This window comes from Elephantulus edwardii, unplaced genomic scaffold, assembly GCF_000299155.1.
Source record: "Elephantulus edwardii isolate Elephantulus edwardi_28Jun2011 unplaced genomic scaffold, EleEdw1.0 scaffold00124, whole genome shotgun sequence".
In the NCBI taxonomy this organism is placed as follows: Eukaryota; Metazoa; Chordata; class Mammalia; order Macroscelidea; family Macroscelididae; genus Elephantulus; species Elephantulus edwardii.
In genome coordinates this window covers 8,611,105-8,626,535 of record NW_006399874.1, presented here as the reverse complement: position 1 = coordinate 8,626,535, position 15,431 = coordinate 8,611,105, and the positions used below count along the sequence as shown (strand labels likewise).

The window sequence follows — 15,431 nt, the reverse complement described above, 5'->3', positions numbered from 1 at the left end:
GAGGTGACCTTCCCCAGTGCAGACAAAACTATAAACTTGTTTGTTTGTTGTTTTGCATCATGTTAATTTGGCCAATTGAATTGAACAAATTCCTCACTACTCACTATTTCACCATCAACACAGCCTTTCTGAGCTCAGCTTAACTTGGAGAGTGATAATACTGTGATATATAAAATGAAAGTGTTTTTAAGGCAATGGAAAACACAATTACATCTTGCGGACCTAACCTCAAAATCCTTCATTATAATCTGACTGTGTGGTTTTCTTAAGTGACTTTGCCACATTATCAGACTTTATTGAGCTTGTTTTCAACTGAAAACCTAGGTCATTTCTAAATGAACTGCTGTCAAGCCAGTTTTAACACCAGCCTGAATCTTTGCAATTGATTTATTTGACCTAATGTAGAAATGTACATTTATCTTTGTGACATTTTACCTCGTTGTTTAGGCCTCTTAGCATTGGATTTGAGTTCCCTTTTTGAATACTAATTTTTGAAACCAGCTTATTAGTTCTATATCCTTTTTATGTCATGTTTCATAAGAACATCTTGCATTTCTTTATTCAAGTAATTTTCACAAAAACCTTGAAAAAAACATAGAATAGCAGGAACAAAATTCAGTAGAATCTTAAATTTGGCATTGACCCTCTAGTTAAAATTCTTTGAAAACAATTGTAAATATAAACAGAAATCTGTATGGTTGTGTCCAGATAATTTGCAAATTATTTACCAGAAATTGTGTAGTACTTCAGGCTACTTGAGGAGCAAGGGAGCTCTGGTGATGTAGTCTGTAGCAAGTTATGCTGCTAAACCAAAAGCAATGCTTACCTGGCAGTTTGAAACCACCAGCTGCTCCATGGAAAAATATAAGCAATTTCAACCTGTGTCTTTTACACCCTCCAAAATCCCACTGGAAGGTCAACTATGAACTGGTTCTGACTCCATGACAACGAGTTTTGAGTTTTAAAATTATTTATTCCACAGTCATTCTTCTGGACTTATGTAGTCAGAAGTCTGTAAGACCCAAATCCAATCTTTGACTTGCTTAAAGACTACTGCAGAAAGTTTTACAAAATACGATGTTAGACTTCTTCATCAGAAATACCTGTCAATGAAGGTATAGATTTCTAGGTCCCTAAGTGAAGTCAACTGATTATGAATGTGCATGCTAAGAATCAGGAATCTGCACAAAAATAAATAAATTTTTTTTGTATAGTACTTAAAAAAATAGACCCACCTGGTGGCCTAATCAGAGATGAGTCCATTTCTACTTGACAACAATGAATTTGAGTGTGACATAAAAATGATGATTGATTAAATAGATAATAGACAGAGAGAGATTTATTACACCTTACTAGTATAGTAATATTTATTGTTCAGGCATAAGTGGGGTGATTGGGGGAATTGGAAAAAAATTCATATTTATTAGCGTAGCAACTGTGTAAATTAAAAAAAAAACAAACCTATTTGCTAAGCAATGAAGAACCAAGTTCATGGACATTCTTTTTTTAAAAAAATAATACTGTTTTAAAAGTACTTCAGGATATTTTTAAACTACTGGAAAATTATGAAAATATCATTTTCAATGATTGGAAAAAATAAAAGGGTCTGTGTTTTAGTACCTTGTAATATTTTTTAGACTAAATATTCATGACTATTCAATAGAGAAGAGATAGGGGAAAAAGAGAATTCTCGCACAATGAGAAGAATTTCATATGAAGGTTTAGGCAAAGTCTTTACAGAAGACAAATGTGGAGATGACATCTTGCCTAGGCAGTTAATAAAAGTTTTTAAACTTTTTTAAATAAAAGTTTTCTTTTCTTTTTTTTTTACCTTTAAAGTTCATAGATATTTTGTTTACCCCACACCGAATCTTTCCCCTTTCCTTTACCCATCTTCCCTCACCCATCAAATTATGAGACCCTATGACTAAGACCCCCCCTATTTTGATCCCTCTGTTCCCCCCCTCACAACCTTGGATTCTCATACACATTCTACAATAATAGTTTTATATAGTATTTGTCCTTATGGGACTGAGTGAGTTCACTTAGCATAATGCTCTCCAGTCACTCCCAAGTTAGGCAGTAATTTACAAAATCATTGCTCCTGTGTGCTTCATAGTATTCCATTGTGGGAATGTACTATAATTTCTCAATCTATTCTATCATGGTTGAACATTTGGGCTGTTTTCATGTTCTTGCGATGGTAAATAATGCTGCTGTGAATATTGGTGTACAAATCTTAGCTTGTGCCTCAGTTCTCATATTCTCATGGTATATTCCAGTCAGCAAGTCATATGGAATTTCTACTTTCAGCTTTTGGAGGAAACACCAAATCTAGGCAGCTTAGATAAAACTTTTAAGGAGACGATCATCATTGAACTTGGTCTCAAGAGAATGATGAGCATCTTTCTGGGTAAGAAGTAGGGGCATTCTATGTAGACAGAAGGATTACCATAGTCAAGGAAAGCATTTCCATCATTCAAAGACACATTACTACATGTGTTGTGGAACAGAAGATGTAAGAAAAGAATGACAGAAAAAAGGCAAGGTAGGCAATTAAAAGTAGATTAAAAGAGGATTTATGCATTATGCTAAGGTATTACCACTTACAGTCTAAGAAATAGAGATGAGAGAGATGTGTAACTACATACATAATTACAATTTATTTCTAAGTACACTGCAAAGAGAGTAAGTAGATATAAGCAGGTAGAATCAGATTTCTTTTCTCTGCGTGGCAATTTTTCTTTGCTCAAGTTTAGCAATAAGCAGACTTCTTAATATATCCATGTATAAAATAGTTAAAACCTCTCCTGAAGTAAGTTACCTGCTAGGAAACCCTGGATGAATTTAACCTAGTTTTCCTACAGAGAGAACTTCTTTGCTGCAATGGAATCATTGCTATCAATTCACATATATCTTTTCCAATTGGTTGTATTTATTCAAATTTTCATATTCTAGTGCATAATAATATCAATATTTTAGCAACAAATGAGTGGGTTTGGAATGGTACAAAGCACAGGTGAGATTCCATTTGTGCTTTGAATCTAGAAGAATATAAATCATTGTTAACATGTAGCCACAGTTCAGCTTGCATCAATGAATTCAGACTCAAAGTCAACTAGATGAGAGCATTAAATAATTAGGAATTATTCTGATGTTTATAACACAGAAGTCTTACTGTAATTCATAAAATATAACTCAGCCAAGGAAATACGTGTCTACAGTTAAAATTATGTCCATTTCAAAATAGGGTTCAATAGTTTTTATGTATTTGTACTAAATACATGTAGCAGTTCATTTAATAATGTCATGTACCACTGAGTCTCATTAATCAGTCAGTTGAAGGCCTTATTTATAGATAATAATTGCTATGTTCTGATTATAATTCTACACAATAAAAAGGAAGATTAATGTTTTTGTTATAAAATTATTCATCTCTCATTTATGGAATCAAGGGTCAGAGTAAGCAAAAATAAGTGCTAGCTGAATTTAAAAGAAGTTATTAAAGAATATCTCAAATATGAGACTATATCTGCACAGTATTAGATCTGGAAAACAACATCATATCCAATACATTGCTCTTTCATTTGAAGCATGAATTTACACTGTCAAAGCATCCACTTTCTGTAAAGAAGATCATTGAAAAACAGATCATAATTCTATCCCAGAGGCTTTCTATATAGACCATCTATCTTGATCCTTAATCTATGAGCAGAACAAACATGTCACTTCTCTCATGAATAATCAGCCTATATTTCATCTGGTGGGTGTTAAATACCATCAGCTAAAATTTAATAGGGCATATGTGCTTGCTTCAGGTTTTAAAATATCAGAAAGATAAAATTTCTATCAATATTGCAACCTTCATGAGTATGAAAAAGGGGAAAAAAAAGAAAAAGAGGAGCTTTCTTATCTATAACTTTATTGATCATTGGATGACTTATTACCAATATTTATTGAGTACTAGTTATGTACTAGATGCTGTCAAAGACTATCTCATTAACACCTGAGGTAGATATTATCATTGCCTTATTAAAATGAAGAAATTGGAATTGAGAGTATGTTGTTTTTCCAATGTGGCATGCTGGCAAATACACAAAGTCACAATCCTTGGTTTTAGGTTCAAATACATTATTTTTTTTTTGTCTGTGTTCTATGTATCATTTTTTAAAAATTTTCTTTTTTTTTTAATTTTTATTATTTTTGTGTGTATGTCAAATCAGATCTGACTAGTACAGGAAAGCATAGGGTGGATTTGAACTGTTCCCCTCTGGGATTGCAGTACAGCTTCTTTCCACTAGGCCACCAGAGCTTGCCATTCTACATACCATGTTAAGTAGAAATGTTCTTTTACTCCAAGTTGATCAGTAAAAGAACATATTACTTTCCACTCTTGATTCTGGGCTTTTCCAGTTTCACTGTGAGTTACCTCTGAATAGGAGGTGTCTTTCAGTAATCGTCTTTGATTCTTTCAAACTAGTGGAAAACAAAATAACAGCAGAAAGTTATTGTATTTCTTTTCTCTCTGTTTACAAAATTAATCAGTATCTAGTTGGGGCAATGAGGGTAGGTTTGTCGGGATCAGTGAGACTGGTGAGAATCTGGCAGGATTTAGAACTGCTGTACATAGGGTCACTATGAGTCACAAGTGACTCAGTGACATATAACAACAACAGTATATTTAAGTTACCAGTTAACTTTTTAAACTTCAAATTAGTATGATAAATATATACTGTCATGGCTGCTCTAGGAGACAAGGTCTCCTGTGAAACTTTATTGACTGAATGCAGTAAGTCAACTGATAGGTAAATTCAATACATCTACTGCTCACTTATTGTCATAAAAATTTATAATTCTTATTTACTACAATAGTTAAAAATCTACTATGTGAGTGAACTGGAGGTTGGGGTGGGCAGGGAGAAAAGTACAAATATAAATGAATGGAAATCCAAAGTCTCTATAAGTTTTCATTAAAATTAATAATAATAAAAATATATACAGAGAAAAAATCTACTATGTTCATATTTTGTGCATTAATAATATTGAAGATTATACAAAAATGACTGGAACAGCACATCAGCAGAGAACTGCCAGAAGTCTAGGCTGGGTTTATAAGGGTTCATGGTACTAGGAATATTGTAGCTAATGTTACATGGATCTTAGCAGAAAGCAGGGAATACCACAGGAATGTATATCATCTGTGTTTCATTGATTATGCAACGGTGTTCGACTGTGTGGATCATAACAAACTGTGGCTGACTCTGAGAAGAATGGGGATCTTGATTGGGTTAATGAGAAATCTATACTTGGACAAAGATGCAGTCTTCAGAACAGAGCAAGGAAACACTGCATGGTCCAAAATTGGGAAGGGCGCACTCCAGGGATGTGTCCTATCTCCATACCTTTTCAACCTGTATGCAGAACAGATTTTCCAGGAGGCTTGGCTCTATGAGGAGAAATGTGGTGTCAGGATTGGTGGAAGATCTATCAGCAATGTGCGTTATGCAGATGATACAACCCTGCTTGCTGAAACTGAGGAGGACCAGAAGTGCTTGCTGCAGAGGGCCAAGGATTGCAGCCTCCAATATGGACTGAGGCTCAATGTCAAGAAGACAAAGATTCTCACCACTGGACCAACTGGTAGCATCATGATGGATGGTGAAAAGATTGAGATTTTTCATAGCTTTAGTTTGCTTGGCTCCACAATCAACACTCTTGGCACCAGTAGCCAGGAAATTAAAAGAAGTATTGCCATGGGAAAGTCTGCTGTTAGGTACCTATTCAAAGTACTGAAGAGCAATGGTGTCTCTCTGGATACTGAGGTGCATCTGATACAGGCCATGGTCTTTGCAATCACTTGTTATGCATCAGAGAATTGCACAATAGCCAACGAGGATAAAAGGAAAATTGATGCCTTTAAGCTGTGGTGCTGGAAAAGAGTATTGAGTGTACCATGGACTGCCAAGAAAATAAACACATTCATCCTAAAGAGGGTTGGGCATGTTGTAAGGGTCCTTGGAAAGGGACATCATGTTTGGGAGGGTAGAGGCACAGCGCAGGAGGGGAAGGCCCTCTATGATGTGGATTGATTCAGTGACTGGGGTAATCTTGTTGGGTTTATCAGAGACAGTGCAATTGGCACAAGACAGAAGAGTTTAGGGCTGTCGTGCATAGGGTTGCTGTGAGTTGCAAGTGACTCGACAGCACATAACAACAACAACAACTTCTGGTGGTAATGAACATGGAGTTCCCTCATGGAGTACTCAAAAGGCAGACTCTGTGTGCATATAAGAAGGAAGCTCATATTGCAGGGCTTTTCATCCTCCACAAGGGATGATGTCTCCATACCTACTATCATGCCAATCAGAGCTAAGGAAAATAGGAATGGAGAGGGACAGGGCTGCCCAACAAAAGCTGGGAGACACTCTGACAAGAGGCTAGTGGAGACACTCAGTAAGAAGTGTGTATTGCTTCTTGTGGCACTCTTCTTGCTCATAGACAAAAAGCCTTCTATCCTCTGGTAAATCTATTTATGACCCCTGCTATGAAAATGCAGTGAAGGCACAAGAGGGAGGAGACCCCAAAGATAGAGGAGAGGGCAGCACTTAGATCACCTCGGTTCTGGAAGACTGGGCAACAACACTCCCTTGGGGGAGGCAGTGATAACAAAGATAATGTAGGAGAGAGGTAATAGTGGTAGGTGGCCCCAACACCCCTAGCAGGACAGTCACAATACAGGTTGTAGGGTGAAATGACTTAATCACACTCTGTATTCACATAACATTGATTTTCACTTTGTATGTAATGACCTAGTGTTTGGGTCCTACATGAGAAGTGAGTGTAACAAAATTGCAAAAAATATTTTAGAACTATATCTACTATCTTGATTTAATTTCAAAAATACTTTTTTCCCTATTAGAGTTTTGTTAAAATCACCAATATTAAGCCCAACAAAGAGTAATGCTTTTATATTGAAAAATATACAAGCAAAAAGACAGCATATTAACTACGTATTTTTAAATAGACTTACAAGATTACCAATATATTTCAATTTCTGAATAAATGATACTGAGTGTTCCATAGTTTAATATCTGTTTGGATTATTTGTACTTGAATGCAAAAAATAAAATTCATTCAGAATACCTTAAATGTTTGATATCATTTGTTTTCATAGCTGTTCATATTTTTATAAAGTTATTTATTTAGTATGTGAATCCAAAGATAGCAAATTTTCAGCAAACCAGTGATTGTAGGTGTGAATATTGATTTCTAAATATCAGAAAATGTATTTGCACAGTTCAGTTTTTTTATTGCCTTTAGAATAAAGACTAAATAATAAAAAAATTCTTAAATGAAAAATGGAATGTATAAAACAGGTATAATCAACTCAAATCATTGTCAAGACATAATTGACTCATTGCAGACCCTCCAGTGTGTTTTCAGAGGCTGTAAATTACTTAGAGGTGAGGATGATGAAGCCTCATCTCACATAGTTTGGGCATGTTGTAAGGAGGGCCAGTTTAGGAAAATGACATCAGTCTTGGAAAGAGTGTCAAGGAAAGAAAGGAAGACCTTCACGAATGTGGATTGACACAGTGTCTGGAACAATGTGCTCAAGTGTATCAGAGATGATAAGGGTGGCACAAGACAGGCTTCATAGGGTACTTAGGAATCATGGGCAGCTGGATGGCACCTCAGAACAACAAATTGCACAGAAGGAGATTGCTCATCTTCCTCCCTTGGAGCAAGTGGTAGATTTGAACTTTTGTCTCAGCGAGTGCAATTCCCCACCACTAGGCTACCATATTTCCCTAAAATAGATATTGGTCATTGTTATGTGACACTGAGTCAGAGCCAACTCAAGCTGGCCCTCCAAGGGGTTTTCAGATATTGTAAATCACATGGGAGGAGACTTTCCATCTCTATCCCTCAGAGCAGCTGGTGGATTCGAGCCATCTACGCTTGGGTTGGCAACATACCTCCTTACCCATTTGGCTTTGAGAGATACCTAAAATAGATAGACTGTTATACACTATCAAGTGGAATTGATCATAGCTGACCCTCTAGCAGGTTTCCAACAGTTATAAATCACAAGAAAGGAGATAGCTCATCTTTCACCTTAGGAGGAGCCCATTGATTTGATCCACCTCCCTTTGGGTTCACAGCTTGATTCCTTACCACCAAGACACCAGAGCTCCCTATATTAGATATATTATTGTTACTGCTGTTGTGTGTGCTGTGGAGTCAGAACTGACATAGTTGCCCTCCAGTAGGTTTTCTAAGGCAGTAAGTCACATGAGATGAAACTGCGCATCCTTGTCCGGCAAAATGGATATATAGTGGTGGCTACATAATTTTAGCTATTAATTTCCAGATTTAAATTTGTTATCAGTTATAATAATATTGCAATCGATAATTTTAGTCTTAAAAGATTAGATAAACATGTTAATATTAATAGGAATTTTCCATTAATTAGCAGTTACATATAGGATGTTTTCTTTCTAATGATTTCCCTTTAAAATTGGATGTGTCACATTTCTATTTTATACTCATTTGATTTTAATTATCCAAAGTATTTCACTTTGCAACCCTTTAAATTAATAGGCATCAGCCCAATAAATATATGACTCTTCGCTGCTATCTACTTTCAATATTAATCATCACAGTGCATTCCGAACCCACTGCTCATTTACACAATTTAGTTATGAAAATCTAACACGTTAGGTTGCTTTCAAATAAATTAAAACTTTATCTTTATGACTCTGTTACAATGCATTTAACTATAATAATTAGCTTTTAATATTTTGGTGAAAAAATACACATTTTCCCTTGACAACATTATAACTAATACTTTGAGTAAATTTTGTGTTTAACATTAACTTGAAGAATTTTTTTTTACAGCTCTTATTTTTATATGGTAGTTTCCTTATAAAAATTAGAACATGATCACTGAAGCTTTTTTAATAGATCAGATGATAAATGTAAGTACAATATAGAAAGCATGAAGTGAGTTCAAGGTATAGCTTTAGGGAGGACTGAATTTATGGTGGTCTGTGGAGAAGAATCTAGCCCCCACCATTTTCTGACCTTATCTCCTGAATCTATCCCCTTTTGCTCCCTCGTCCTGATGCATACACTTGCTTTTGTCATTGCTTAAACACTCTATTGTTTACATACTTGTTATGCATTGCAAAGTTGGGCAATGACTAAGAATGAGAGAAAAATTGATACCTTGAGCTGTGGTATTGGAGGAGAGTATTGAATATCCCTTGGACTGCCAAAAGAACAAACAAATATGCCTTAAAGAAAGTACAATAAGCATGCTCCTTAGGCAAGGGTAGTGAAGCTTCATCTCACATACTTTGGACATGTTGAGAAGGACCAGTCCTTAGGAAAAACTATCGTGTTTTTAAAGGTGAAGGATTATTATGAGATAAGAAGACCTTTAACAAAGTAGACTGATAATAACAGTATTACTGGGATCCAGCATATCAGAGATGATGAGAAAGGCACAGGATAGAGTAAAGTTCAGATTTATTGCTCATAAGTTTGCTATGAATTGATACATGATAACAATAAACTCCATCCGAATGAAAATGCTTTTGTATTTCTCTTCCTTTTATGTGGATTTCTGATCTCCTAAATTTCTAAGACTTACTTTTTTTACATCTTCTTTAAAAAAAGTTTTTTTTTAATTTAGTCTTCTTTATTAATTGTCTAGCTTTCACATGTAAATAAGATAATTAAAAATGCAAACACTTTGATTAGCCCTCAACGTGACATCTTTGGTTTTTACATCTTTAAATATTTATTCAATACTGCCTTATCATTAAAGCCTTTCTAGGACATTTTTTTTCTTGAAGGAAATGCAATCAGGGTGTTCCACAAAGGCAATGATGGTAAAACTTGGTCATATACTTTGGACATGTTGTCAGAAATCTCTTTCTGGAAGAAGACATAATGTTGGAAAAAGCTGAAGATAAGAGAGGAAGATTCTCAAAGAGATGAGTGACACAGTGACTACAACATTGGACTTGAATATGGTGAAGATCAGAGTGTTGGCACAGCACAGGACACAGTTCCCATCTGTTGTTTGTAGGGTTGCTTTGAGTTACATTTGATATGATCATACTAAATAACAACTACATGAAGACTATAATTTTGAAAGTAAATAGGCACATAACATATAAAAGTGAAATTTAGTGGTGACAGTGACATATATCTGAGGTGTATAACATTGTGGGAATGCACTAAAGGCTTCTTGGAGATTTGAGAAGACTCCCTGGAGAAGGTAATCATTTGAGAGAAGATAAGAAGTGGTTGAGAATGTTATGTGCTTGGCCCAGGTCCCTTTTCTTGATGATGGTTGTAGTTTCTTAGAGGAGAAACTAAATTAAGAGGTCCATCTCAGTTTTTCTGCTCTTCTGAAACACAATTAACACAGGATCATATTGTCCTTAGGTAATTCTTTTTTTTTTTTCTTTTAATTTTGTGTGCGTGTACCGTCAAATCAGATCTGACTGGTACAGGAGGATATTGCGCCTCCTTCTCCGGCAGAGCGTCTGGTGGATTCGAACCGTGTTCCTCTGGGATTGCAGTGCAGCTTCTTGCCACTAGGCCACCAGAGCTCCCTAGGCCACCAGAGCTCCGTCCTTAGGTAATTCTTGTCTCACTTTTTTGTTTTTGTTGTGTTCCATCAAGTTGGAACTGACCATTAGCTGACCCTCCAGGAGTTTTCAGAGGCAGTAAATTGCATGGGAGATTTCTCATCCTTCTCCCATGGAGCTTTTAGTGGATTCGAATTGTGTGTCTTAGAGATTGCAGAACAACTTCTTTAAACTAGGTAAAAAGAGATATCTCATATTTTGTTTGGTTGTTGTTGTGTACCATAGAGTCAAAATCAACCCATAACTGACCCTCTAGCAAGTTTTCAGAGGTAGTTAATTGCATGGGAGGAGATTGCCCATCTTTCTGCTATGGAGCTGCTAGTGGCCTCGAACTGCATGCCTTTGGGATTGCAACACATCTTCTTGCTGCTATGCAAATAAAATTGCAAATGATTTTATTAGCATACAATTCTGTTAAGCTAGTCCATAGGGAGTTGTACTACTAATCCAAAGGCCGTACTGCTCTGAGAGTTAAAAGTCAACAGCAGCTTCACAGGAGAAAGACGGATAATCTCTTCCCGTGTGATTTATAATCTCCTAACGATCCATTGGAGGACCAACTCTGAGTCAGCTCTGAATGGACAGCAGTGTTTTGAGGATTTAGCTTTGGAGTTTTTTTAATTGTCCAGGGAAACTAAGTTTTCCATTTACCATCAGATAACAAGATTTCAAAGCCTAGCACTAACAAAGTAAGTTGTTGTTGTTGTTGTTGTTATTGCTAGGTGCTATTGAGTTGAGTATGACTCATAGAAACCTTATGAACAAAAGATCTGAATCTTGTTCTATCATGCACTATCCTCAAACTTCCTGACACACAAGAGTCCTTTGCAACAGTAATCATATCAATCCACCTGGTTGAGGGTATTCGTCTTCTTGGCTGACCCTCCATACTTCCCAGAATCATATCCTTCCTTCTCCAAAGAATAGCCCCTCCGAGCAACATGCTCAAAGTATGTGAAGAAAAGCCTCATCATTTCTCTCCAAAGAGTACTCTGGTTTCTTTTGTCCATGGGATATTTAGTGTTCTTCTCTAACAACACAGCTCAAAAGCATCAATTCTTTTTCTGTTATCCTTATTCATTGTCCATCTCTCAGATGCATAGCAAGTAATCAGAAAGACCATGGATGAATGAGATGCACATTAGTCCTCAAACTGACATCATTACTCCTCAATAATTTTGAGAGGTCTCTAACTGCAGATTTTCCTACTGCAATGTGTCTTCTTATTTCCTGACTTCTGGTACCAAGGGTATTAATTGTAGACCCAAGCAAGAAAGCTGTTGACAGTTTCAGTCTCTTCTTCATCTATCATGACACTGCCACCTGGTCGAGTGGTAAGAATCTTTATTTTCTTGACATTGAGATTCCATTCATACCAAAGGCTGCGTACTTTGTTCTTCTGCAATAAGTGCTTCCAGTTCTCCTGACTTTCAGCAACCAAAGTTATGCCATCTGCATAACAGAGGTTATTGATGAGTCTCCCTCCAATCCTGATGCCACACTCCTCTTCATAGAGTCCAGCTTCTCGGATGATTTACTCAGCATATAGATTGAATAGGTATGGAGAAAAAAATAAAACCCTGATGCACTCCCTTTTCAGTTTTAAACCATACAGTATTGCCCTGCTTTGTTCACACACAAAGTAAGTGCCTTACAAAAATTAACTGAATGTAATTAAGCATAGATTTCATTTTCTCTGCTTGAAGTGTAATACCACCAATTCAAAACATGATTCATAAAATTTTCATTATTTAACTTTGATTAAATAAGGCAAGATATAGATACCGTTTAGCATTGTTTGGCTTATAGTAAGTTCCAGAGGCTCTATAGCTAACTCACTAGTTTTGACTCATATTAAGCCTTCATTGGGCTGCCAAAACTTTAAGTAATTAGAAGGAGACTGACCATTTTTCCCCTAGGTAGTCATCATAGATGTGCAACTTTTGAGTTAGCAGCACTGCACTCACTCACTGTATTCTGAGCAAGTGAATAGTTACTTTTAAGGCTTCTTATTGTTTCTGACTGGGAAGAGGAAAGGGAAGAACTTCAGAGATAAATGACTGCATTTCTCATCTAAGGTCCCTTTTCATTTCAAATTTGTCAGTTCTAAAAAATCAAATTAAAGAGATTCTTCTAGCAAGAAATGTGAGAGAATTTGAAACAATCAATAAATAATATTTAATAAATGTAGAATCTGTTTTTCAGTGCTGATTGTGTTAAAATCTTAACAAAGAGAAAATTAGACATATTGTTCTTAATAATCCACATGTTTGAGATTCTAAAACATCAGATTTAATTAATATGTAGTCCTCAGTTACAACTTGCTTGACTCCACAATCAACACTCTTGGCATCAGCAGTCAGGAAATCAAAAGATTAATTGCATTGGAAAAATCTGCTATCAGGGACCTCTCCAGAGTAATGATAATCAATGATGTCAATCTAGAGACTAAGGTGCACCCAATCCATAGCATGGTCTTCACAATTACTTGCTGTGCATAAGAGAGCTGGACAAGGACTAAGGAAAACAGAAGAAGAATCGATGCCTTCAAATTGTGGTGCTGGAGAAGAGTCTTGAACATAAACCATGGGCCTCCAAGAAAACAAATAGATATATCTTGGAGAGGGTGAACCAAGTTTCTTCTAGGAGACTATGATTTTGAAGCTCCTTCTTACACACTTTGGGCACATGACCAGAAGGGACTAATGTTTGGAGAGGGACATCATGCTCAGAAGGGTAGAGGGACAGCACAGGAGAGGAAGATCCCGGCTGAGATGGATTGATATAGTAACGAGGGTAATGGGGGTTGGTGTGTCGGAATCAGTGAGACTGGCTCAGAGCAGAGTAGGCTTCATAGATGCTGTATGTAGGGTTGCTATGGGTTACAGGTGACTGCCTGACACATAGCAACAACAGCAACAATAAACTTGAAATATTTCATTTTTTTTTTACTGTTGACTGAAGTTTTTCTGATATTACACTTATATTTTTATCTTGTGTTTTCATTTCTGCAAAGTGAATATGTTCAAACTGGAGATCCAGGAAGGGAAGCAGATACTTAATAAAATGAAATAATTATGAGTTACATGCTCAAATCCCTATTAGGTAGATTTTCTCACACAAGTTCTAATTTAGCAAAAAAAAAGTCCATTCTTCTGGATAAAAAAAAGGAAGTATACATAGAAAAACAGAACACAAACTGTAGAGCTGGAAACGGAACTCAATTCTTGGCTGAAATTCCAGCCATGTTTCAAGCAGCTTTGTTCAAATAGAAAAGGGTTGGAAACAACCTCAGTGCCCATCAAGAAACAAATGGATAGAGAAACTGTGGTATATTCACTTTGGATACTATGCAGCATTGAAAAACAAGGAATTCATGAAATACTATACAAAATGGGTGGCTCTGGAAGACATTATGCTGAGTGAAATATCTCAGTCACAGAAGGACAAATAGTGCATCGTGCCACTGTTGTAAAATGGGTCTGACATTTTTAAGAGTTTTAAGAGTGTAAATTCTGAGAGAAGATTGCCCATTTTTTTCCCCATGGAGCAGCTGGTAGATTCTAATCACAGAAGAAGTACCACCTTCTGTGCTACAACCCAAAACCCTATGGATTAGGTTAGCAGAGTTTCTTAAAAAAAAGGGGAGAGGAATAATAACATAGATAATAATTATGAAAAGAAAAAAATAATTTTATAGGCTTTCATTATCCAATAATCATAAAGTACATTGAGAGATTAAATTAGGTCCCCCAAATTATACCTTGAAATCACTTACAAACTTAATTATTTCTGATTAATAGAACACAATAGAAAGAGATACAGAGAAGGGAGTTAGACATCACAGAATGCTAAAGAAATGTCAGGGACAAAGTATAAGTATGAGTGTGAGTGTGATGTAGGAAGACTAGGCTATTAATAAGGAAGGACTTCTTCCTCTGGCCATGGTTTAAGGTTGAACTTTAATCTCCTGAATGAGCAAAGAGCTGGAGTTAGAAAACCAAAAGGAAACAACATATTTTTTGTCAACAACAAATTAAGTCTTCAAACATAATACTGAAAAAGTCCATTAGTAAAATCTTGAGTGAAGCCGGAAGCTCAAAAAATGTTATTCAAAACAACCATGAGATATCATCTCAGCCCAGTAAGAAAAGCAAAATTGAACAGAACAGCAAACAACAAACTCTGGCGAGGTTGTGGAGAAACTGGAACCCTTATTCACTGTTGGTGGGAGTGTAACATGGTGCCACCACTAAGGAAGACAGTATGGCACATTCCCAAAAAGTTGGAAATAGAAATAACCATTTAACCCAGAAATACCATTACTGGGAACATACCCCAAAGAGACCATAACTGCCACCCAAGCAGATATATGCACACCCATGTTTAATGCAGCTTTGTTCACAGCAGCAAAGCTTTGTAAACAACCTAAGTGCCCATCAAGAAATGAATGGATAGAGAAGCTGTGGTATATTCACTTTGGAATACTAGACAGCATTGAAAAACAAGGAACTAATGAAATATATACAAAATGGGTGGCCCTGGAGGACATTATGCTGAGTGAAATATCTCAGGCACAGAAGGACAAATAGTGCATCATGCCACTGTTGTAAAATGGGTCTGACACTGAGGTTGAGAGGAGACTGAGAAAGATGGGATAAATTATGTATACTCAGTCTTACCCCCACCCCAATGCCAGCCTCATTCTACAACAGTGGCACCATATAGCATTTGTCCCTTTGTGACTGAGATACCTCACTCAGC

General features: G+C 36.3%; 1 protein-coding gene across 1 annotated transcript in view; it reads left to right on the top strand.

Annotated features, from left to right (window-relative positions):
• KHDRBS2 (KH domain containing, RNA binding, signal transduction associated 2) overlaps positions 1-15,431 on the top strand; it is a 1,025,883-nt gene that overhangs the window by 959,117 nt on the left and 51,335 nt on the right. The window lies entirely within an intron of this gene.